The sequence below is a fragment of the Sarcophilus harrisii genome, chromosome 4 (assembly GCF_902635505.1).
Source record: "Sarcophilus harrisii chromosome 4, mSarHar1.11, whole genome shotgun sequence".
NCBI lineage: Eukaryota > Metazoa > Chordata > Mammalia > Dasyuromorphia > Dasyuridae > Sarcophilus > Sarcophilus harrisii.
This window is the reverse complement of record NC_045429.1, coordinates 9,160,348-9,185,303: the sequence shown is the minus strand read 5'-3', so window position 1 is coordinate 9,185,303 and position 24,956 is coordinate 9,160,348. Positions and strand designations below refer to the sequence as shown.

Below are 24,956 nucleotides of genomic sequence, written 5' to 3'. Positions count from 1 at the left end.
CCAAACAGTATATTAAAAGTGGCCCCTGTTTCTTGTGGTCAGGGAAATGAGCAGGGAGAGCCAAGTCAGAGCTGAGTCCCATTTATAGCTCAGGTAATCACACAGATTTCTATATTTGAGAGCTCTAAAAGCTTCTTCCAAAACGAACGTGGCCTTTCTGTGTTTATTCTCCTCCTCCTCCTCCCCCTCGTCCTCCACCTCATCTGAAAAATGAGTCTCTTGTTCCACAGAAATGGCCACGACGCACTTGCTCACATGCAGGGGGCAGGCCCAGAGAACCATCCCAAACTCAATAGGTGAGTCCGGTCGAAGCTGCCCTTGACACGAGTCTGCGGCTTCGATAGCTCGACACAAAGGCTACCTCCTTTGCAATCTTTCATTTTCTATCTCATTCATTAGGAGAAAAAACTCCTGTGATCAGAGGATCCTTGATCTGGGACCTGGGAGATAGAGCACCTCAATGGGGGATGCTTCATCTTTGGATGTCATGGAGCCCTTCCCCAGTCAGCTGGAGCCTGTGAACCCTTTTTCAGAATAATGTTTTGGTTTTTAAAATAAAATACATAGGGTCAGGAAGATCAATCACCTTGAAATATAGCTATTAATTTTGTAAAAACTCAGCATCGAGAACCCAATTCTCTTGTTTCATGGCTGAGAAAGCTACGAGCCATATATGGTCCAATGGAAAGAGAGCACTTGGCTTTGGAGCAAAGGATCCGGGTCCATTTCCCAGCTCTCACACATCTTATGATCTTGGCCAAGAGTCTGCCTCCCTGGGCCATTCCTTCAACTCTAAAATGCAAGGTTTGAACTCAATGGTCTCTAAGGTCCATTCCACTGTAGATAATGATCCCATGACCCCAGATAAAAGTTTCCAGTCATCTGTACTCGGCCTGTGTTACTTAACACTGTTATTAATAAAAGCAGAAAGGGTATAGCCCTTGGAGATAATAGACCAATTGACAAATGTAAGAGGCAAAAATGGTCTTGAGAGGCGGCATAGGATGAACTGAATAGGAAGGTGATAAGAATAACAAAAGGATGCACTTATAGAAAGTTTTAGGGTTTGCCAATTTTTTTTTTTTGCATGTTATCTCATTTAGTTCTTACAAGAAGACTTTGCAATAGGTGCTATGATCACACCCATTTTGTGGATGAGGAAAACTGAGGCTGAGGAAAGTCAAATGAGTTTCTCAAGGTCATAGGGATAATATTTGAGACACAAAATAACAACAGAACTAAGATAACTAGAGTCTTGCAGTCTGGTTCACAAGGACAAGACTGAGGGATGAATCTGACTCGGGAAGAGTTAGTATTAAAGACAATTGCAGGTTTTAGCAGACTCAGTGAGTTACAGTCATATGAGATGTGAGCCTTGAAAGCTTCATTGGGAGAAAGACAGTGTGACCATCCCAGACCACACGTGCAGCCCTGCATTCAGCTCTGCTGGATCGCATTTTGGGAAGGACGCACATGCATGCAGGCCGACAGTAACTAAGATGGTGACAAGTGTCCAATTAAGGCCATATACGTATGGGTCAGTTCAAGAAGCTGCTGCTGGGGAGACATTTGGAGGCTCCGCCATCTTCCTCCAAGCCACTGAAGGGATCTTGTGCAAAAGAGAAATATTAGGGAAATAGGTGGAGCAGCGGATAGAGCACCAGCCCTGAAGTCAGGAGGAACTCAGGTCTCAGATACTTAAAACCTCCTACCTGTGTGACCCTCGGCAAGTCACTTAACCCCAGTTGCCTCAGCAAAAAAAAAAAAAAAATTAAGAGAGAGAGACAGAGAGAGAGAGACAGAGAGAGAGAGACAGAGAGAGAGAGAGAGAGAGAGAGAGAGAGAGAGAGAGAGAGAGAGAGAGAGAGAGAGAGAGATCTTCTTCTGCCAGGCCCCCAGAGGAAAGACCCAGGAACAATGGGTGGAAACTGAAAAGAATTCAATTGGAGCTTTATGTCAGGAAAAACTTCCCCACCATTGGAACGGTGCCTCAGTGGAAGGAGTGCTCTGGATCCCTGAATGGAGGCTGAAGAACTATCTGGCTCTGATCACACAAGGATCCTCGCTCAGGCAAAAATTGTGATTATGTGGGTCCAAGATCTCTCCCAATTTGGGGGTTCCCTATGTGCCCCCAAGCTACCAATTCTCCTATGTGTGAGACATAAAACTCCAGTATAGTTGGAGTCCAAAATGGAGCAAGCACTGTCTTGTTTACCCAGGTCACAGAAGTCTCTCTGAATGTCATGATGCCAGCTTATTCATTGATTGCAAATATTTAATCAGCAAGTTGTGAACACAAATAAATAGACCTGAGGATAAATACACAGAGATGCAAAGTAGTCTGGACAAGAGAAAGGAGGGTGATGGCAAGCTGGAGTAACCAGGGAAAGCTTCGTGGAGGCAACCAACCAACAGTAAGCAAGCATTTTAAAAGTGCCTCCTGTTTGGGGGAGCAGAAACAACACGCTAACAGCTACATACAAATGGCATCAATTCAAGATAAATTGGGGGTGATCAAAAGAGAAAGGGGCCTTGCTTCTGGAGGAGTGAGAAAGACTTGCAGAAGGTGGGATTTTCAGCCAACACTTGAAAGTAGCCGGGGAAGCCAGGAGGAGGAAACAGGAGAGGGACAGTCCAAGCATGGGACACTGAGGAAAAGTACCAAACCAGGAGGGCATGGAGGGTCTCGTGCAGGGAAGGGCAAGAAGGCCAGCGTCACCTGATCACAGAATATGGAGAGGGAGGGAAGTAGGAGATGAGCAACATGTAGGAGGGGCAAGCTGCAAAGGGGTTTGAACAACATTAGAGGATTTTATATTGGCTCTTGGAAGTGAGAGGGAGTGGCTGTTCCATAATGGGATTTTTGCATTTTAGGAAGATCAATTTGGCAGCAGGAAGACAGACTGGAGGGGGGCAGACTTGGGGCAGGAAGACCAATCACAAGGCTAATACCATAGTCCAGGGATGAAGTGCTGAAGGTCTTTAAATCAGACTTCGAAAAATGACTTGATAGTAAAGGGTGCTGCCCCAATGATAACACTACAAGGTCTATGCCCCGGAGAGCAAAGAAAGAAAACAGGGGCCCCTTTGGTCAAATACTGATAGCAGCTCTTTTGGTGATGGCGAAGAACTGAAAGCTGAGAGAATGTCCGTCAACTGGGGAAGGACTGAATAAATCACGGTATCCGAGCTGTAGGGACAACGGAGGGGATGGTTTCAGACAAACTCAGGAAGAACTGAATGGACCGATTCAGAGGGAAGGAAACAGAACCAGGAAAACAACTTATACAACGACAAGAGTTTTATAAAGATAAACAACTCTGAAAGACTTAGGAACTATAATTAATCCAAGGATCCCCATAATTCCAGAGGATTCATGATGAAACATGGTAGTCCCCTCCTGACAGAGAGGGAGCCTATAGACTCAGAATGGTCTGAGAAATACTGCTGAAACATGAGGAATTCAGGGATATGCAGGTGGTGCCATCTTGGATAGACAAACTCAGGAAGAACTGAATGGACCGATTCAGAGGGAAGGAAACAGAACCAGGAAAACAACTTACACAACGACAAGAGTTTTATAAAGATAAACAACTCTGAAAGACTTAGGAACTATAATTAATCCAAGGATCCCCATAATTCCAGAGGATTCATGATGAAACATGGTAGTCCCCTCCTGACAGAGAGGGAGCCTATAGACTCAGAATGGTCTGAGAAATACTGCTGAAACATGAGGAATTCAGGGATATGCAGGTGGTGCCATCTTGGATAGAACGCTGGGTCTGAAGTCAGAAAGACTAGAGTCCAAATTCTGCCTCAGATACCTCTTGCTGTGGGATCCTGTTTGGTGGCTCCTGTTTCTATTTGAGTTTGACACTGCATATGTAAAGTCAAGCACGGAGAATTCCTACATTTTGCTGGGATTGTTCAGTTGTTTCATTTATGACTGAGTCTTCGTGACCTCATTTTGGGGTTTTCTAAACTGGAGTGGTTTACTGTTTCCTTCTGCAACCCATTTGGCAGATGAGGAAACTGAGACAAACAGGATGAAGTGACTTGCTCGGGATCACACGGCCAGTATTGTCTGAGGCTGAATTTGAACTCAGGTACATGGGTCTTCCTGACTCCAGTCCAGTGATCTGGGCACTATGATGCTCCTTAGCTGCTTTTGAGTTAGTAGTTATCATAGCATTGTTTGTCTCCCAGGACGTCCATATTCATAGTCATTGATTTAGAAGTGGGGAGCAACCTGAGGGGCACCTAGTCAAGTCCTTTTACTTTTAAACTGAGAAACAGGGGAATGAAAGGACTGCCCCAAGATCACTCCAAGAGTGTTGGAAGTGACATTGAATCCAGGTCCTCTAACCGCTGCTCTTTGTATTGGGCCACACTACCTGCCTCCATGGTGAGGATGAATGAGACCATTCAAAATGCCAAAAGGGACAAAGCCTTCACATCCTTCCCTGACTCTCTCTGTATCTGCTGTCCCTGTTTCTCTGCTCTCTCTCTCTCTCTCTCTCTCTCTCTCTCTCTCTCTCTCTGTTTTCATCTCTCTGTCTCCTTATCTCTCTCTCTGTCTGTCTCTGTCCTGTCTCTTTCGGTCTCTATCTCTGTTGGTTTCTATCTCTGTTTCTCTTTGTCTCTCTCACCTGTGCCTTCCATCCTGTCATTTCACCAAATGACTTGGGACTTCACTGAGCATCTCATGAACTTTAAAACCCTGAAGGGGAAGTCAAGGGACCCTGAGGATCCCGGCTCTTCTCTCCAGCACTGGGTCCTTTTGACAGAATTCCTGGCTTTTCTTGGGAAGCAGAGAGGATCTCCCATAGAGAGGAGTGACAAAATCCCAACCCACCAGGAAGCCCACTTCTTCCTCTGACTGCAAGTGAACTGCCACAGCTTCCCTATTGGGAAAACCTGGAACAAATGTGGCTCAAGACCCTGGAGGATCCATCCAAGCCTAGCTAATGGCTGTCAGATGGGGGTGGGGAGGTGGGAGGAGGAGGAAGGGTATCATCTCTTGGAACTAAAAGAACTGAATTTAAAAAGGAAGGATGGAAAAGGAGGGAAGGAAGTTGGGGAGGATGCAAGCTCAGGGCCGAACTTGGGGTGCTGCCACCCATTGGGGGACGGCTTCCTCATCTCCTGGGGGCAGAATGTACAACAAGTGCCGGGATCTGGGTCTCCTAGGCCAAGCATTCACTCTGTTTGTTTTTGCTAGCGAGTTGTGCTTTTGTGTATTTAAGACCTAGCTGGATGGCGTTGGGTCAACAATATTAGACATGTTTGCCCAGGTGATGAACAGAAACAGCTTGCCTTTGACAGGGAAGCATTTCTAGGAATAGCCGGGCAGCGTCCCCAGTGCCCCCCGCTCAGCGGAGCTGCCATTTCATCAATACAGGCACGGCAGCTTTCAGCCACCTATGCCTGCCTGCCAGTCCCAGGCGCATCCTCTCAGGAGGTCACTCACCCACTTGGCCAGGTCGGACCTCCCAGAACACACACTGGCACTAATGACGTAACAGCCTGCTTTGAGAGAGAACGTAAAGTCTGACTAAGCGCTTTCCTCATCGGCCTTCTCTTCCCATAGGACTCAGGAGTGGAGAGCGCCTCGGGGAGCAGCTGCTCCCACTCGTTCACTTTAGTAACTGGAAGATCATCCATCTTCTCCAATCTCAGTTTCCTCAAGATCACACAGAAAGCAGATCATCCCAAAACACTTCTCCTGAGCCAAAGCTCCAACAGTTGTGTTCTTTTCCCTGATCAGAAGGCAAGCGTGCTGGTGCACTCCCTCCTCAAGAAGCCCTTGGCAGATCACTTACCATTTGTTTGCCTCAGTTTCCTTCACTGTAAAATGGAGGATAATAACAGATCTATTTCCCTGGCCCCTTTTCCTCTTTGAATTTCTGAGTCTCTTCACAGCATCATTCAAAGCTAAAACCCTTTTGTGCACATAGCAGGAGCTTAATAGATGCTTGCTGAATTGCTTATCCCAATGGAGGAAGCACCCATATTGATGAGATTATGAATCACCTCAAGACTAAATTAGAAAGGGGAAATTTCTTCTCAATTAAGGATTCTGAGGGGCCACGGCAGACCCTCTGACCACAGGTGCCGTCACTGGCGTAAAGCCAGAAGCAAAGAAAATGTCATTGGGAAACACTTAGCAGAACACAAGACGACATAGCTAAGGATAATCTGTGATTTTCGAAGGCAGTGTGTGGCAGCCGGGAAACAGGGATCCGGTTCTATTTAGCCATTACTGCCCTGGATCCCTTCTCAGAACCACACACAAGAGAAAATATGGAGAAGGACAAAGCCATCCAAGGAGCCTGAAATGGTGCAAACTTAAGAAAAACGAGGAACTTGGGATAAGACCCAGTTCTAGAAGCAGCTGCTGTGTCTAAGGTCCACAAGTGCCGTGGAGGTTCTGAATTTGGAGAAAACGCCTCTCATCCCAAGAATCCTCCGGGGAAGAATGTTGTAGAATAGAAAGAATAGAGAGCTATGGTTGGAGGATTCGAGGCTGAATCTTAGCTGGGTCACTCCCTGGGAGCATGACCTTGAGAAACACCCCTGCACTCTGTGGGTCCCGACATCTTCTTCTGGGTGGCTTGGTGCTCATGGGTGAGGCTGAGAAGCCCCCCGGCCCCGCCCCAGCTTCTCCCAGGTGTGTGGTAGACAGCCCCAGCCTCAGGATTGAGCACCCCAGGGAGCCAAGCCCCCTGCCCTTCTCTTGTTTGAACTCTGAATCATCAAACACTGGCTTTCCCAAAATTAATGGAAGAAGCCTGTTGTGGGCCGAGCTTTCAAGAATTATTTGCTGATGGCTACAGAGGAAAGGAATGTGGACTAGTTAACAGGTAATTTATGCTTGCTGGGCAGCCTTCAGTTTTGGAGAGGACCAATCATAGCACAGGGGGCTGTCCTGACTTGTTCATGAATTGGATTGAAGTGAGACAGAGCTGTGTGTGGCTGTCGGCCTCACTCTCTCTTCCAATCGTTGATGTCCAGGGCGGGACAGAGTCAGGACCACTTGCAATGTCCCAGGATGCACTGGATGACGTCGGCCCTCCGATTTCTGACCAAACACTCCATAGCACCTGCTTGAGCCACCTTCTTGGTTCTTGGGACGAATTGCTCTCATCCAGCCATTCTGCTGGGGGTAGACCCACTGGCAGGTCTGAGTACCTGTGTTCTGTGTGTAGTTCCAAAATGAGAACTAACTTTCTTTCTCTCTCTCTTTCTTTCTTTCTTTCTTTCTTTCTTTCTTTCTTTCTTTCTTTCTTTCTTTCTTTCTATTTCATTCTCTCTTTCTCTCTCTTTCATTTATATTCTCTCTCTCTCTTTCTTTCTTTCATTCATTCTTTCTTTCTTTTCTGAGGCATTTGGGGTTAAATGACTTGCCCAGGATCCCACAGCTAGGAAGTGAGAACTCATATATTTCTGACATTGCACACTGTACCTTCACATGTACCTTCTGTGAGGGAAAGGACTGGCTTTTTTTTTTTTCACTGATCACCACATCCCCATGTATATTGTCATTAGAATGTCCTCTCCTTGGGGACAGAGGTCCCCCTTTTTGCTTTTATATTTATATCCTCAGTGTTTGGGACACAATAAGCACTGAATTAAATTTTCCAGTCATTTTATTCAAGCCCGAACACTCTGGTCCTATGAGCTGATGCAGAGAAAATAGGGAGAGAACGGAAAGGCTAATGATCCAAGTGACAACTATTTTCCTTATCCATCTCCAGTACAAAGGAAGTACACTTAATAAGTTATTTTCATTCATTCTCCCATTCGTAGTAAGCAAATCAGTACTGTCCATGCTTCTGGAGAGAATCTGCCAAACCCCTCTTCCATGAAAGTAAGATCTGTCTCATTTTTGTATTTATAGCACAGGCCCTTAGAATGGTGCCTGACACCTAATAAGTGTGGTTTTTTTCATTCGTTAATTTAAGAGTTATCAGGAGGATCCTACAGGTTACAAATAGAAAAGTGGGTCCTCTAACCCCAAATGTAATGTTCTGTCCTTTGAGTCTGCTTTGCTCCCCTTTAAGGAGTTCTGGATTTGTAACCAAGAAGATCTGAGTTAAAGTTCATTTCCCAACTCCATAAATCTTCACTGACGGGGCCCCATGCCTCCCTCCTCCTCTCTCCCTCCCAACTATTCCCCTGGCTACGTCCCCCAAGCTGAAATCCCACCTTCTGCTGGAAGCCTTTTCCAAAATCCCTTCATCTCAGAGCTTCAATGCCTTCCTCTGTTGATTTTTTTTGGTATTCTGTTTGTATTTAATTGTTTGCATATGGCCTCCTCATTGAACTGTGAGCTCCCTTAAAAGTAAGGACAATCTTTTGTATCTCCAATGCTGAGCACTATGCCCCGGCACATAGTAGGTGCTTAAGAACTGCATCTTATTTGACTGATGAAAATTGCCTTAGATACTGGCTGCCTCAGTTTCCTCAACTGTAAAATAGAGATAATAATAGCATCTACCTCCCAAGGTGATGGTGAAAATCCAACGAGAAAACCCACATGAAGTACTTAAAAAGAGCTAACGAAATGGTAATTATTATTATTAGCAAGATATAGAAACATGTAATTTGGAGAATAATCATTTGTATTCCCTGCTATACTGAATAATATCAGACTCCAAGAACAAAACAGAACTTATTCTTGCCAGGAATTCTCACTTTTTGATCTACTTGCTCCAGGAAAGCCAAGTATCTCTTTTTAAATCAGGGTCTAAACCCTAAATTTCCACCAGAAACCAAAAAGAGAGGAAAGGAAACAGAAGAGCCCTTGCTGAACCTTTTTCTGTGGCTAGTAGAGTTCCCAGGAAGAAAAGTCAGTGAAATTGCATCCGCCGAAGTCTTAAGGATGGAAGCAAACAATGGAACAGAGGTCGCTGGCCTTAAACCAAGCCCTGTGATGTCGAAGGCTCGCTGTGATGTCATCGGCTCTCTAGCCAGTGATGGAACAGCTCCAGAGAACAGAAGCATCGCCCAACATGTGGCAGGAGCCATTCACCCACTGTCCATGCAGGGAGCATTTTCTCCCCTTGGCTTATGGTCCCAGGGCACAGAGAGGGGCTGGAACCCAACTGCTCTGAGAAGCCAGAGTCAAAGTCTCGCAGACTGTTGTGCAAAGCTGTTAAACGAAGGACAGTTCAAGGCTGTAGCCGATTTCCTCCATCCCGTTTTGGTAAAATAGAATGAAAGGTAAGTCTGTCAAATGCCTGGTGGAGGCCCATCAGGCCTCTTGGATGGACATGCTCACTCATGATCTCCCCCGAATGAGAGAGTACGTGCGTGACTGCTCATGCTGTTGGCCATCAGCTCTCTGACATTGGTTGGGAGAGGGGGACACTCCTAATTCACTGTGGAGGAGAGGAGTTCCTCCACGTCTGCAGAATGAAGAGCTAGCTCCCGGGATCTCTGTGACTGGCCCTTTCCCCCTGGCCACAAGACGGACTCATCTCTTCTTCCCAGACTGCGCCCTGGTGGGGATCTCCTCGCGGGCTGCTTCAGCGACAGAACCGGGATGTCAGTGGTCGCAGGAACTCCCCACGGAGGCCATGCCTTTCACCACTGCTGAGTAACTTCTTGTCCTCCCCTTACAGTCACTTAGGGCATGAAGGATGAAGCCCAGATCACCCAGGGAGCATGGACCAGAGGCAGGACTTCCTGACTGGGAAGCAAGTTCTCTACTCCCTCTGCCAAGCTGCTTCCTGTTATCATGACATCATCATCATTAGGAATGGCCAGGGATACTAACTGAACTGGTGATGGCATTGGTCTGGGGAACATTTAAACAACCCTGTCTTTATAGAGTACTTAGCCCAGTTCTGGGTATATAGTAGGTGCTTAATGAATGCCTGTTCCCTTCCCTTTTCTAGTGAAGATCACAATCTAATCTGTAACTTCACAGTATCAAAAAGTTGCCTGAGGCACTTACCCAGGACTCCTTGGCCAACATGACAAAACTTGGGGTCCAAACCTGACTCCGAATGTGGCTCTATGCTGCCCAGAATCCCCTTGGGCCTCACTTTCAGTTTTAGGAAGCACTCTGCAGACACCTTCTCATTTGATCCTCACAACCCCCAGCTTGAATCCAGTGGGTGCCACAGCAGTCAGTGTCCCCATTTTACAAGTGAGGAAACTGAGTCTTAGACTAAATGATTCCCCAATATCACACCCCTAACAAGCGTAGAGGCAAACCTGGAGCCCAAGCGCTGGCTCGGAGTCCAATACTAATACCTTCAACAGTAACTCGGCGGCAAGAAGGACGTAAAGCCGAAGCAGGAGGAATGCTGAGGCCGTGCAGGGGAGAGGACTCTTGATATGGAGTGGGATAAGCGGGTACCAGTCCTACCCCCTGTCTAGGGGATAGATCCTAGAGCTGGTAGAGCTCTCAGGGAAGGGGGAAGGGAGGTCTGATCCCTTCTTTACCTTCTTTACTAACAGGATGGGGGTCACACAGGCCACTGTCAGAAGCAATACTGCAGCCCAGTCCCCTCATCTCCACAGCTGGTGTTCTTTCCACCTTCCCACTCTGCTTGCTCTCCTTAGTGTCAGTTATCTCAGGAAAGTCATTGGCTGAGAGGATCCAAGGGCTTTCCTTTTAGATTTGAAGCCCATGGGATTGTGGCTTGCCCCAAATCAACAGCTACTATTAGGGTGGGATTTGAACACAGATCTCTGACTCTAAATATAAATCCAGCACCCCTAAGTCATTTATTCTTGGACCTCAGTTTTCCTACCCACAAAAATGGGCTCAGATTTGATGATTATTACGATTTTTTTTTCCTGGGGCAGCTAGATAGTGCAGTGAATAGAGCATAAACTTTAAAGTCAAAAGGATCTGACCTCAAATGTGGCCTCTGATACTTAACACGTCCTAGCTGTGTGACCCTGGGCAAGTCACTTAACCCCAATTGCTTCAGAAAAAAAATCATTCCTCATTTAATTCCTAAGTAGCCCATCATTTATTTATTCTGATCTTTATCACTAAAAATGTGACCACAAGTAAACCTAGGCTCCCCTATGCTCTTAAATTAAAAAAAAAAAGTAGTAAGGGACCTGCATCTGTGAAACAAAGCACAACCCAACCCCCCCAGGAGCCTGGCAAAGGCAAGCTCTGGCTTGGTGCTACGGCCCTGAAATTCTGACTTCATGTCAGAGAGTTGGATGAGGAGCGCTTGGAGCCAAAGGGCTGGGGATGTTGCCAAGACCACCTATGGAAAGTGAATTACGGCATCTTAGAATTTATTACCTTGGGCTGGATCTCAGACGCTGAGTAAGGCCGGAGGGAGCCACCAGCGAGAGGATGGGGAGCTCCCGGAGCCCCAGCTCCTGTCCTGAGGACCCTCAAAGCAGGATTGGTTGGGGATCCCAGGAGCTGCCTCTCCCCTCTACCTGAATGACTCAATGACTCCTGTCAGTGGCGCTTCAGGGCTGGTCCCCTTCCAACACCTTCCCCTCCCCTCCATCCTTCTTCAGGGGAACTGACTCTGGAAGTGCCTACATACACTCCATTTATCTACTGCTATAAATGTTCAACTCCCTATAAAAGTGGGGGATCCAAAACAGCAAGATAGCAGACAGAGCCCCTGTGGCAAAGGCTCTCACTGGCCAGCTGGTGTGCGAGTCCTATCTGAATAGTGATGGGGTGGGGGCACTAGCTCCCTCCCAAGCCAGGAAAACTCCCCGAGGACAAAGAGCCTGGGCTTTGCATCTGGAAGCTTTGAGTCCAAATCACACCCTTGACTTTACAACCTGTATGATCACGGGCAAATCACTGAACTTGTCTGTGCCTCAGTTTCTTCCCTGTAAAATGACTTAGACTGGGGGCCCCTGAAACTCCTTCTATAGGTCTATAGTCTTCATTAGGATTTTCTTTTCTTACATGAACCAAACATGTTCTATTCTTGCCTTCTTGGGATGGGTAGAGAAAGCTCCATCTGCTCCCTCCCGCAAAAGACAATTCTCTCAACAGTAGGAGACAGCTACTGTGTCTGTCTCTTAATCAATCTCTCTCTCTCTCTCTCTCTCTCTCTCTCTCTCTCTCTCTCTCTCTCTCCCTTTCCTTATGACCCCAATTCTAAGCCTTCTCAAGTAGGGATCTTTTCAGACACTTCCCCCATGTCTGGAATTCAGTCTCCCCTTCCCTCCAGCTCTTTCAATCTCTCCTCTCCTCCACCCCTCCTCCCACAGTCCAAATACTATCTCCTACATGGGGTCTTTCCTAACCACACTCCCCTAGGTCCTAGTAAATCCCTCCCCACAAAGAATTAATTTGTATTTATACATAAATCTCTCTTGATAAAAGGGGAATGCATATAAATGCTTATAAATGCTCATCAGTAGATTATTTCCCTAGGTCTAACTGAGACAGGTAGGAAAGGGACAAGAGAAGGTGGCTCCTGGCCATCCCTGAGCTGTGTGCACAATGCCAGGCTGAGCACAGGGTTAAAGACCAACTGTATTCCTTGGTTACTTGTCAATCCATTTGTAAGCTCATTGGCCCGGATGTTCCTTCCCCTGATACAGAGGCCAGTCCATGCTCTGTCCAGCTCCTTCTCCCATGTGGTCCTCAATCTTGCCATTGTACAAAATCTCCATAGAGGAGTCACTCCCCACCTCCCTCCAGGTCTTCCAACATTTATGGACACTACTCCATTTCTCAGGATAAACCTTCCTCATCCCAACTCTCAATACTCAACAGGAGCCCACCTCTTCTCCCGCTCCCACATATTCTATATCTTGGAATCTAGCTCCTGATCATTACTGGGATCATTCTGTGGCTTCCTCGCACCCATCATGAATCTGTCCATTGCCCTTTGGTCCCAAGCCAGCTGTTTTCATTCATTAAAGAAGAAGCTTTAGCTTCCCCTCTGTTCGCATATCCTGTAGGACCCGGAGACTCTTCCACCTGAAGACTGTCTCCTCCATTTATTTTGTCTTTCTGTTTGCATTCCCAGCACTTAGCACACTGCTTGGTATATCCTACGCACTAAATTAATGCTTTATTCACACACTCATTCATCAAGAATAAATGACCTCATGCTCTTCCATGAGGTTTCTTGGTTTCTAACTATGTATGCAACCTGGAAAGATTTCCAGATCTAGAAATGTTTAAATAAGTGTTAAACAAAAAACAAAAAACTTAATAAACACTTATAAAGTGCCAAGCATTGTTCTGTGAGCTGGGGATTTAAATACCAAGAGGGAAGACCTTCCTGCCCTTGAGCAACTTATATTCAAATAGAAGAAGTCAATACATAGTAGAAAGTTGGCAGGGGAAAGTGTTTTGATCAGGGAGGCAGAAAATATTGAGCAACTGATTCTTGAGTCTTTTTCCTGGAAGGGCTGTGTTGGTTTGTTTGCTATTCTCAGAGCTAGAGGTGGAAAGCAGAACTGAGGCACAGACCCAGTGAGGGAGACAGAAGAGAAAAAGGGGAACAGAGGTTGTAGGAGCAGGGAGAGCTGGGTAACGGGAAAATGCCCAGAGTGTGTCCATCTTATTTTAAGTCATCTTATATAAAATTAAGCAAAGACTGGCTCTAAATTCATCTGCCTATCCTCACACCACCTAGCCCAGAACTTTGCACATAATAAAAACTTAAATAAACATTTGTTGAATGATGAAAATAATCCCAAATCTTGGCAAAAGACCCCCTTGGAGTTCTCTACAACAAAGAGATTTCATTTCAGGAAAGAGAGAAAGCCACCTGCTACCTCTTCCACATTTTTTATAATAGGATAAGACCAGAACAAGAAAAAATACCCTCCACAAGGACAGACTCAGAATAAATGAATCTTGGCTAAGTGAAAGTCTCGACAGCAATTCCCTCTTGCCAAGAGATAATTGCCAAACTCTGAAAACCAGAAACCGGCTCCCAGCATTCTCTGGCTTTCAATTTAAGCTGCTGGGCTCCTACTGTTTGTGGAGCTTTCATCGATGAGTCCCTAAACAGTAGGGGAAGGGAAGACATTACAGCTGCTACCCTTTCTGTGCCTGGGCACTGGCTCGCTGGCTCCCATGCCTGGAAGGCTCTCCTTCCCCATCTCTGCCCACCGGCTTCCTCCGAGTCCCAGCCCAAACACCCCCTCTACAGGCGGCCCTTCTGGGCTTCTCTGGCTTTGCCAAGCTACTAGAACTTCTGCTCTAAGATATCTCTCCACTTAACACTTTCTACGCATTATGGGAACGGGTTCCTTGTTCTCTCCCTCCGCCTTCCCATTGGATGGTGAGCTCCTGGAAGGCAGGGGCCATTTGTGCCTTTCTTTTTACCCCCAGCATTCAGCACAAGGCCTGGCAGGTAAACAACGAGCTCCATAGATGTTTGTTGCCTAACACAGAGTAGGCATTTATTAAATACCTGTTGCTTGTATGCAATGATTATTGTTGTTCAATCGTGTCTGACGTTTCCAAGGTTCTCTCTGGGGTTCTCTTGGCAAAGACATTGGAATGGTTTGACATTTTTTTCCAGCTCATTTTACAGATGAGAACACTGAGGCAAGCAGGGCTAAGAGACTTGTCCAAAGTCATTTGGCTAGGCAATGTTGGAAGCCATATTTGAACTCAGGAGGATGAGTCTTCCTGACTCCACTCTATCCACTATGGCGCAACCTAGCTGCGCTGTACACGGTGTTTAATAAGGGCTGGATGACTAACCACCAAAACTATCTGTTCAAGTACTCTTGTTTTAAAGATGAAAAGGGGAAGATGTTCTCAAAATCAGTCCCAATGAATGGGAAAGAATCTAACAGATTTATCACTTAACCGTGCAATGTGTGATATTAATGTCTTCCCATGTTTCTACATGGGTCCCTATTTAAACTAAAAGATCCCATAACATTAGCATTAGCTGACATTTACACAGTGCTTTCAGTTAATTTAATTTAATTTAATAGGCTTTTATAACCTATCCACCTGTCTAGTTCTTGCATTTAGAGTTGATGACGCTTCTGAGGCCATCGGGTCTGATGTCACAACTAGGACCTAAGACTAAACTTTGTAGTTCCCTTAGTTGATTTTCCCATGACCTAAACTGGAGCTCTTTTAGCATCCAGGCTGCTTTCCTCTCATATTATTCCATGAAGTCCAGGAGTTCATGAACATTAAAGAAAATTGTGATATTTCAATACACTCAGTTTCCTTCATAAAATCAATGAATTTATTTTATGCATTTAAAAACATGGTTGTAAGAAGGGATCCATGGACTTCCCCAGGCTACAGCTCAAGATAAGGCTTCTTTGCCTAGGCTCTGTCACCTAATAGAGTCTGGCATACAGCTGGCACATAATTAATGCTTGTGAAATTGAACTTCAGTAGGCTAACCATGACATGAAACCAAGGCTACCACTGCTTCTGAAGTGGAGGAGTACATCCTGCCTAGGTCCTTGTAAGGTTCCACTCACCATCCCCATGATTTCTCACACCCAGACTTCTATCCTTTCCTGGCCATTACTCCCAGACTTGGGCCGTCTCCCCCTCCTAAAAACCAAGCTTCTTGAAGGTAGTAAATGCCAGTCCCATTTGTCTTTGTATTCCAGGATTCAGCCAGTGCTGGGTACAGAGAAAGTGCTTTTCATTCATCCAACAACAGACAACTTCCTGGCACAATGATTGGGTCAATGGAAAAATAAAGGAGAAAAACCCTCACCTGGAGAAGATTTCAAAAGGAAAAAGAAAGGAGTTCCATGGCAAGCAAGAGGGCAGGGGTGCAGAAGGAATGAGAGGTTCCCTAGGAGAGCTCGGAGTCCCATTTTCTTAGTCTGGTGAGACCTACCCTTGTCAGAGTCATGGCTTTCAAAAGAAAATTGGTCAATTAAATGTTTAATCTCAGGTTAGCAGAAAAAAAAAAATTTTTTTTTCCATCCAGTTCCACCCCCTCCTGAAATCTATGGGCTTGAGGTTCAGATTCTCTGCTTCGAAATGGAATTCTCCAGTGGCCAAAGCCTCTCGATCCTGGAACCAGGCATCCGATTTCAGACCATGCAAAGTTTATGGGGAAAAGAAAAAAAGAAAACTTCTGACCAATCCCATCAGTCCTTGGGTTAGAGAATCAGGATCAAATGACTCCAGCTTCAGGCTAAAGTTGCCTATTGTTGCCTGCCTCCATCTGGGAAAACTCTAAGCCCCGAGAGCTATTGGCCAAGCAGGCTCCCCCAGACTTGACAGACAGAGGGAAAGATAGCCTGGTGTGAGATGCTTCCAACATTCCTGTTGCATAAGAGCTGTCACGGTTCTTTGTGAGTCAGAAATCCATCCTGGCAGGGGTTTCTTGATTCTGTTTTAGGGTGGGGTTTTCTCTTTGGGGAAGAAGTTTCTGGGGGTGATGCTGACCTAATCCTCCACATACACTATTGGGGATCACTGGGACCCACTGAAACAGTGCAAAGGGGGTTTTAGATCATTTAGACCATGAAAACAGAAAGGGAGAGTGGGACTCCATTCCAACAAAGGATAATGGAACAGGAAGTAAGTTCAAAAAGGAAGAGAGGGTTGTGAGTCACTGGCCTTCAATAAATCTGCCCACAAAAGGAAGACACAGAATCTCAGAATTGTCAGGGGCCCCTCGGGGTCAGAGGTTACCGGGTCCTATCTATATCCTTACAGGAAGGCTTCCTACATAATCCACAAGACAGAAGACAAGTACAATTCCCTGTTTCTACATTATAAGAATCTTCATCTCTTTCCTTCTCACGTAAGCACTAGAGTAGAATTCAGAAAATTCCCTCCCCATCACAGACCTCAACTCCTCTATGGACATCATGGCGCTCGCTTGGCCTTGGGTGCTGGAGGCAGAGGACCCGAGTTCAAATCTCACTCTTGATATTTATGACTTGTGTGACCTTGGTAAGTCACTTCACCTGGTCGAACCTATTTCCTAATTGCTAAAATTGAAGGGGTTACAGAGGAGGAACACTGGGAAATGAATTGGACTACTTGCATTTTGGTTTTTCTTCCCGGGTTATTTTTACCTTCTGAATCCAGTTCTTCCTGTGCAACAAGAGAACTGCTCGGTTCTGCACACATAGATTGTATCTAGGATATACTGTGCCATATTTAACATGTATAGGACTGCTTGCCATCTGGGGGAGGGGGTGGAGGGAGGGAGGGGAAAAGTCGGAACAGAAGTGAGTGCGAGGGATAATGTAAAAAATTACCCTGGCATGGGCTCTGTCAATAAAACGTTATAATTAAAAAAAAAATGAAGGAGATGGACTTAGCTCTGGGATCCCTTTTAGTCTCAGATCTCTGCTCCTATAAGAACTTTGGCCATTAACCCCAGGGAATCAGCTGAAGCACACAGAGATCCTAGTGCTAGTAGGAATTTCAGGCAGGATTTGAACTCAGATTTTGCTGACTTCAGCCTCAGCAGTACCCACCATGGCCTCCAAGTGAACACCAAAGGTTCCAGGCATAATAACAAATGTGCCTTGTGGAGTTCTGCAAAGGTACCTGTTACTCTGACTCGGTAAATTGGGTTGCCGAGATCTGGGAAGACCGAGGAAGACTTCTCTGGAAAGGCAGAGGCTTTGGAGCTCCCAAGATGGCGGACAAGTCTTGAAAACAGACACATTCAGAAAAGCTCCATTTGTTTTGAAATTGCAGTGGTTTTGAAACTCGAGCCTAAGCTTTAGGTCATCACTGGGGAGGCCGAGAGCTTGGGGCAAGATTTTAGCAGAGAAGCAAGAGAAGAGAAGATGGATGTCAGGAGTTGCTGTGAGTGGAGCCACGGCTGGAACCCATTGTAGCGATGGAGACCAAGTCCCGAGAGAAATGATTTTCTTCTCCAATGCTATAGGGCAATGATGGGGAAATTTCCAGTGGGAAATTAGATCTCAGTCCTTTTCTTCAGCAATTCCCATGCTCCCTCCCCTGGCCAGCTTGGAAAGGAGAAGGGGCCCCTGGCAACATGTTCCACGGCATCTGCCTACACACTTTGTTTCAGTGTCTGGAGGTATTTCGCGTTATTTGATGCTGCTAAGAAATTACATGGTCATTAACGATGATTTTGTCCAGACCCATAAATTCTCGGCTAGAGATTGAAAGAAGGGAACCTAGAGTCCATAACAGATTGTGCCCAAGCTGTGGCTGAGCCAATTAGGAAAAAATGTCTCTGCATACTAACTAGATTGCCTTTGACCCGGAGGGATGACTAATAAGGAAACGAGCCAGCAGCTAAAGCTAGAGGTGGTGGTGGGCTGAGAGGTGAGGTGCTCTGCTTGTCCCAGAGCGTCCTCCATAACAGACGCACAATGTCCACATCAACTTTTGGGGGGCAAATGTTGGAACCCAAAACGCATGACCACATCCCATCTCAATTTAAACGATGGAAAATCCCAACTTCACATGTTAACAACCTCACATTTGTATAAAGTTTACAAAATACTTTCCTTACAACAACCAGATCGATCCCACAGCTGAGTTCAAAAAGCCTGTTTGGCAAAACACGAGTTGGGGGAGACATGTCTAGACAGCTTTTAGTCTGAAAATACACCCTGTGGTTTTATTGTATTACAAGCTTAATATGAACCAACAGCATGTTATAAGAGCAGGAAAAGTAATGTAATCTTCGACTGTATTAAGAGAGGAATAGTATCACGAATAGGGAAGGAGGCAATGGCCCCACGGTGTTTGACTCTAGTTAGAGAACATCTGGAGAACTGGACGCAGTTGGGGCACCGGGAAGTCAGGCCATAACCTTTTTAAACACTCACTTACTCAAGCTAAGCAATGAAAAGGGAAAGAAAATCAAACTCGTGCTCCCTGCCCTCAAAAAGCTCACAATCTAATGAGAGAAATAACACGCAAGTAATAACATTATATAAGCAAGTCCATGTCAAGAAGATGGAAACATTCCCAGAGAAAGCAGCTGCAGCTGGAGAGACCAGGAAAGACCTCTGGGGAATATGGATCATAAGCCCAGAGGTAGGAGAGAGGAGAACTCAGCCTTTCAGGAACTGGGCAGCTTGCAGAGTCATGAACAAGACCAGCATGTAGGCAATATGGCTGCATTCTGAGTGTGTGGAAAGGAGGAAAGTGCCTAAGGATTCTAGAAAGCTTGCCTAGGGTTGGAAAGTAGGTAGAAACTCTAATTCCCCTGTTGTCTGTCCCCTTAATGTCACTTCTATCCCATCCCACATTTTAACCTGGCTAGTCAAGCCCAAAGGGGAATGGATTGCCCTTTCCCAGGAAATCGTGGGAGCGTTCTAGACTCTAGAGGAGGTGAGGGATGTGTTGGGTTCTCTCCAGCCCACAGGGGTTTTATTGTATATTGCTTTGAGTTGGTTTTGTTTTTTAAAGAAGATGAATCTGTCCACTGTGTAAAAGTCTATTTGAAACCAGGATGGACAAAAAGGAGATTAGGAACAAAGCTTTGTACACAACTGAATGCACAGCTCTGCATTTTTAAAAAGATCCCTGGGCCCAGAAGAGAGGAATACATGGCTGTGGCTGCAAAGTCCAGGGGATATTCCCAATACAGAGAATACTAGTGGCCCCTGGATCAGAGCACTGAACTAGTTTTCACAGTGTTTGCATACAGACCCATTAGGAAGTGGTCATGTAAAGACAGGGCTCAGGGTGACCCTGCCTCCATGCTTCCACTTAGGTTGGTGCCCACATTGGAGATCCTTTCATCCTTTCAGTCCTACTCATAATGACCGCCCTCATCCACCTCCAACAAGAAACAGGTCATGTCAATTCCCCTGATCTCTGATTTCTGCCCCTTTATCATCCCTTATCCCATTTTAACTATGTCTTCACCCCAACCCTAAGCCTTGTCCTTCAGCTGGAAAGTATACTCGACGCCAAGCCCATTTACCGTAGATTTCCTGCCATGGCAGGGCTGAGCAAAGCAGGAGCAATCTGGTCAGTATTTGCTCAATTCTTCATAGACGCTTCAATGCAGATGAAACTTAGAAATTGTCTGGCTCCATCTGGGCTTCTCAGGGTACACGGGTTGAGTTAAACTCTAATTTGATCTTATATTACAGTTAGAAAAGATTGCATAACCTTATCTTCTATCTCTATTTTTCTAGTGTAATTATATCTAGTAAGGAGTTTTAAGGATATTAATTTTCTTGCTAATAAATTACCTTTGAATAAGCTTTTTTTCAAAAAAAAAAAAAAGAAAGCATAGACATAGAAAGCATATTTTTACGTGTGATATAAAGTGTATATCCAAAACAATAAATTAGCATTATTTACAATGGATATAGTCCAAATAAATACTCGTAGAAAGCAAAAAAAGAAATTGGCTCAATCCTCTTATTTTATAGGTGGTATTATATGATAAGTGGAATGATAGATCCAGGATCAGAAAGAGCTGTATTCATATCCCTTATACTACTTACTAAGTATGTTATAATTGGGCGAGTCAGTCACTCCAACTTTCTAAGCCTCAGTTTATTCATCTGTAAAATGGGTACAATAATCTCTACTTCTTAAAAGCCTCAAAGGATTGCCATGAGGATCTGATGTGATAATATTTGTAAAGAGCTTTGTAAATCTAAAAGCCCTATATCCATCATCATTAGTAATATTTATGATTTAGGAATTAGGAATAATAACATTTATAGGTGCTTTTGGATTATCAAAGCACTATATAAATATTACCTCATTTGATCCTCATAACAACCTGGTATAATAAGTGCTATTATTACTCTCTTCTTTTGCAAATAAGAAAACTAAGGTTGAGAAGTTATATGGCCTGCCTAGAGTCACATAACTCTTAAGTACCTAAGAAGGAAATTGAGCCTTTATCATGACAACTTCTTTTTTTTTTTTTTAATTTTGTTAGCAACAGGAAAATGATTTATTTCTACCAGCAGCCATGGTGTTAGTTATCTGTACAAGATGGATTACTTTTGAGAAAGCAATGTTGTATGTGGTCCACATTTCTCAGATAAAAAGAAATCTCTGGTGTCTATTCAGGACATACCCAGAACGTGACCTGGCCAAGACTTCTCTGAAAACTCATGTAGACGTATAAAAAAGTGAGAGTTGAGCTTAGGCACAAGGAGAAATGTTGGTACGAAGCCCGGATCTCACTGGAAATGTCTTGGCTTCTTTGAGACAAAGTATCCTCACCCACAAAATAGGGAGGACACATAACTTAGTATCTGGTCAATCAACAAGTATATTTTAAACACTTACTATATGCCAGACACATTGGAGATACAAAGACAAAAAAGAAACACTCCTTGTTCTGACTAGAGACAACAGTGAGGGGACATCAAAGTGCACAGAGCCCTGGGTGTGGAGACAGAAGATCCGAGTTCAAATGTGATGCCTCGGATGTATACCAGCTGTAGACACCCAACAAGTTACTTAAGCTCTACTTGCCTCAGTTTTCTCATTTGTAAAAAGGGAATTGAATAACAGCTAAATCGACCTCCCAGGACTGTTGTAAGGATCAAATGAGGCAACTCTAAAGTGCTGAGCGCAGTGTCTGGCACATAGCAAGTGTTCTATAAATGTTAGTTATCATTGTTGCTGTTGTCATGTCTCTGGGGCACGGTCGTGAGCCAGTCTCTTCCCAGTTCTGGCGCTTTCTGAATTAATTAGGAAGGTGCTTAATAAGCTATAGTAATAAAAAGAGATGGGGGAGTTGGAGACCTTCATTAGTAGCACCAGGAAAATAGGAATCATGGAATCTGGAAAGGGACCTCAGAGACCATCTAATTAAGAATAATAAGAATAGAATCGAATTTAGATAATATCTGCAGAATGTTTTACAAATGTCTTATCTCATCCTCATTTCAACTCTGAAAGGTAGGTGCTATTATTAACCCCATTTGACAGATGAGGAAACTGAGGTGGGAAAATTAGAGTACTAGATTTGCAGTCCTGAGTTCAAATTCAGATTCAAATACTTATTACCCATGTGACTTCAGGCAAGTCACTTACTTGCTTTCTGCCTCAATTTCCTCATTTGTAAAATGGGGAAAATTATAACACCTATCTACTAGGGTTGTTGTGAATAACTGAATACAATAATATTTATAAAGTCCTATGTAAATGCTAGTTATTATCAATATATTTTTTTTACTATGTTTCCAGGGCTTAGTTTGGTACCCAGCAAATAGTCAACACTTAAAAGGCTTGCTCTATATGCACATGGTTCACAATAAGTCATTCAACTCATATGGAAAATACTTCCAAATGATCGGCGAGCATTTATTAAGCACCTACTTAATATTCCTTGGGATCAGGCCTTTTCTTTCTGCTGATCTTTGTAACACTTAATATAGTACCTGGTACATAGGCGGCGCTTAATAAAAGATTTCTCTATTGTAGGTGTCAGACATTGGAGACCCACAGCCAAAAGTGACACATTCCCTGCTTTGGGTGACTTACTCTATTCCATCAGATGAACAAAGACCTCCTCCCAAGACAGCCATTCAGTCAGATCAATCAACACGTATGAAGCATCAGCTATGTGCTAGCCCTGGGGGACAAAAAAGCAAGCACCTACTGTGTGCCAAAACACTGGGGATATGCAAAGAATAAAGGAAAAACAGTCCCCAACTTCAAGGGTCTAGTACCTTATTGGGCTGAAAACACGGTCACAGATGTGTACACGTGAAATAATATTGGAGGGCCAAATATGCTAAAGGTGGGGAAGAGCAGATCAGGGAAGGCCTCAGGGAAGAGGTGCTACCTGAGCTGATTCTTAAAGGGATCAGGGGGTGTCAAGAGCAGAAAGAGAAAAACTGGAGGGTATGTCAGGCACGAGAGGCAAGAGAATTGACCGTAGACATGTTACCATCCGCATGACTCAGTTTTCTCATCTACCAAATGGGAATAAAATACTTGTCCTGCCTTTCCTACCCCACAGGGATATTATGGGGATGAAGTATTCAGAAAAAGGTAAGACTCAGGGGAAGACTAGCCAGGATCCCCTAGTATTATTTAAGGGGCACCTCCCCAGGGATTAGGTCCTGATGTTTTTGTTCAGTGGAAGAAAGCTTTTTGCTCGTCTGTCCATAAGCTTCGTGTCCTTCCTTCCAGAAGCAGATGCTAAAAGCCAGATATTTGCTGTCCTGAGCCAGAGGGACCGGCCCCCTCTGCCTTTAAAGGCCCTCGGTAGTAATTATAAAAGGGCGGTGTTCTTGGCAGTCACAAAGCAGCAAGTGAGTCAGGGATAGGAAAGGTAGCAACCAGCATCTCCTAGAGGGAACAGGCAGGCCCTCTCCAGGATTAGGAGACTTGGGAGGGGAAAGACTTCTGTATAAATGAGGCCATTGGGGGAGGGTTGAAGGGGTGACTTCACGGTCATCACACTATCCCCAGAATATATAGAAAAAAACCCAGCCCATTTAGCAATTCATCTGATTGTTAAATTTTTAGTGTGAGAATTTACCCCTCCAAAATACTACAAATCAGGCCTAGATGTATTGTTATAGACTCAAGAAAGTGATAGAGAAAATGTTAATAACACAGACAAAGCTTAAGTGTGTGCAACGTACATCCTCCCTAGCTCCGGGGAGCTGGTGGTTAAACATTTACCAGGATGCCTTCCAGTAACAGCTATTCCAAGTTTCTGGGCTATATCCAGCATTTGTTCATTTGCATTCCAGACTCTACCCTTTTGGGCTCCCTCCTTTATTCTCTTTTGTGGCAGAAGTTGGCAGTTGGGTTGTCCCATAGAAGTGCATGTCCCTGCCTTGTTAGGCCCAGGTAAGGAACCAGGAGCGTGGACACCGAATATACCAGGAAGAGGCCAGTTATTTCTGCTGAACAAGTCTGTTCTTTTTCTTTTGCCTTGGACTAAGGGCTGGCCCCTTGAGCAGGGTGGGATGGAGGCACTCCGGCACTCAACAACCAGATCCATATGGTTGGGGAGACCCACAGGGCAACAGAGAGAACAAGACCTCAAATCCAAGGGCTCGATCTTGAATCCCACTTCTGTGAGATCCCAGACAAGCCCCTTAACCTTCTCGGGCTGAACGAGATGCCCCTCCAGCCGTAAATCTGGGCTCCTGTGAACAAACACTTGTTGTGAGCACACTCTTCCACCAGGCTCTGGGCTTAAATGCTGGGGACAGAAAGAAGCAGCAAAGGCAACCCCTGACCTCCAGGGACATAGAGATGGAGAGTTATCGGTGCTTTTGCTACGTGGGACATCCCATGGGATCCCTCTCAGCACCCTGTCATTCAACATATTCCAGCACCAGACACAACGCCAGGAGCATTCATGCTCGTTGGCCTGACCTGAATGATATACAACACAAGGAGTTACACAGGAAACCAATTATGTTGGGATGCAGCGATTGAATGATTTTTTAAAAACCAAGTTTCGTGGATTCAAAATTAAGAACCGATAGATTGATAGATCGATATCAATCTGCGTATACATCTCTTTTTTATTATATCTTTTTATGGATAGAACATAGGCCTGGGTAATTTTTTACAACATTGTTCCTTGCACTCAATTCTGTTCCGACTTTTCCCCTCTCTCCCTCCACCCCCTCCCCCAGATGGCGAGCAGTCCTATACATGTTAAATATGTTAAAGTATATCCTAGTGTGTATACATATCTACATTAGTATATATCTGTATGTCTGTGTATACACATCAGTATATACACATAAAATATAAATATACAGATATAGAAAATATTCCTGTATCTGGTGCAACGTGCAAAGTAAATACTCAGGAACCTGAAAGGAAAAAGAAATGAAGTTTTTTTTTTAAAGTCTTCAGTACCAAATGTGCCTTTTTTAAAAGAAGGCTTGGGGAGCCCCGCCAGAACACCCCCGGTCTCTGTGGGCTCGCACACTCTCCCCATTCCGTCCCTCCCTGGAGGATATTTACAATCGTCCATGACACAGCCTCAGTACCTTCTCAGGGGAAGGAAAACATACCTAGAGCATTTCAAATTAACTACTGACCCTTCCTCTTGCACCATAAACAAACCCTTTTGAAGGAG

The 24,956-nt window shown here is 44.9% G+C and overlaps 1 protein-coding gene across 1 annotated transcript in view; it reads right to left on the bottom strand.

Annotated features, from left to right (window-relative positions):
- WLS (Wnt ligand secretion mediator) overlaps positions 1-24,956 on the bottom strand; it is a 116,577-nt gene that overhangs the window by 62,731 nt on the left and 28,890 nt on the right. The gene's annotated exons all lie outside the window — the stretch shown is intronic.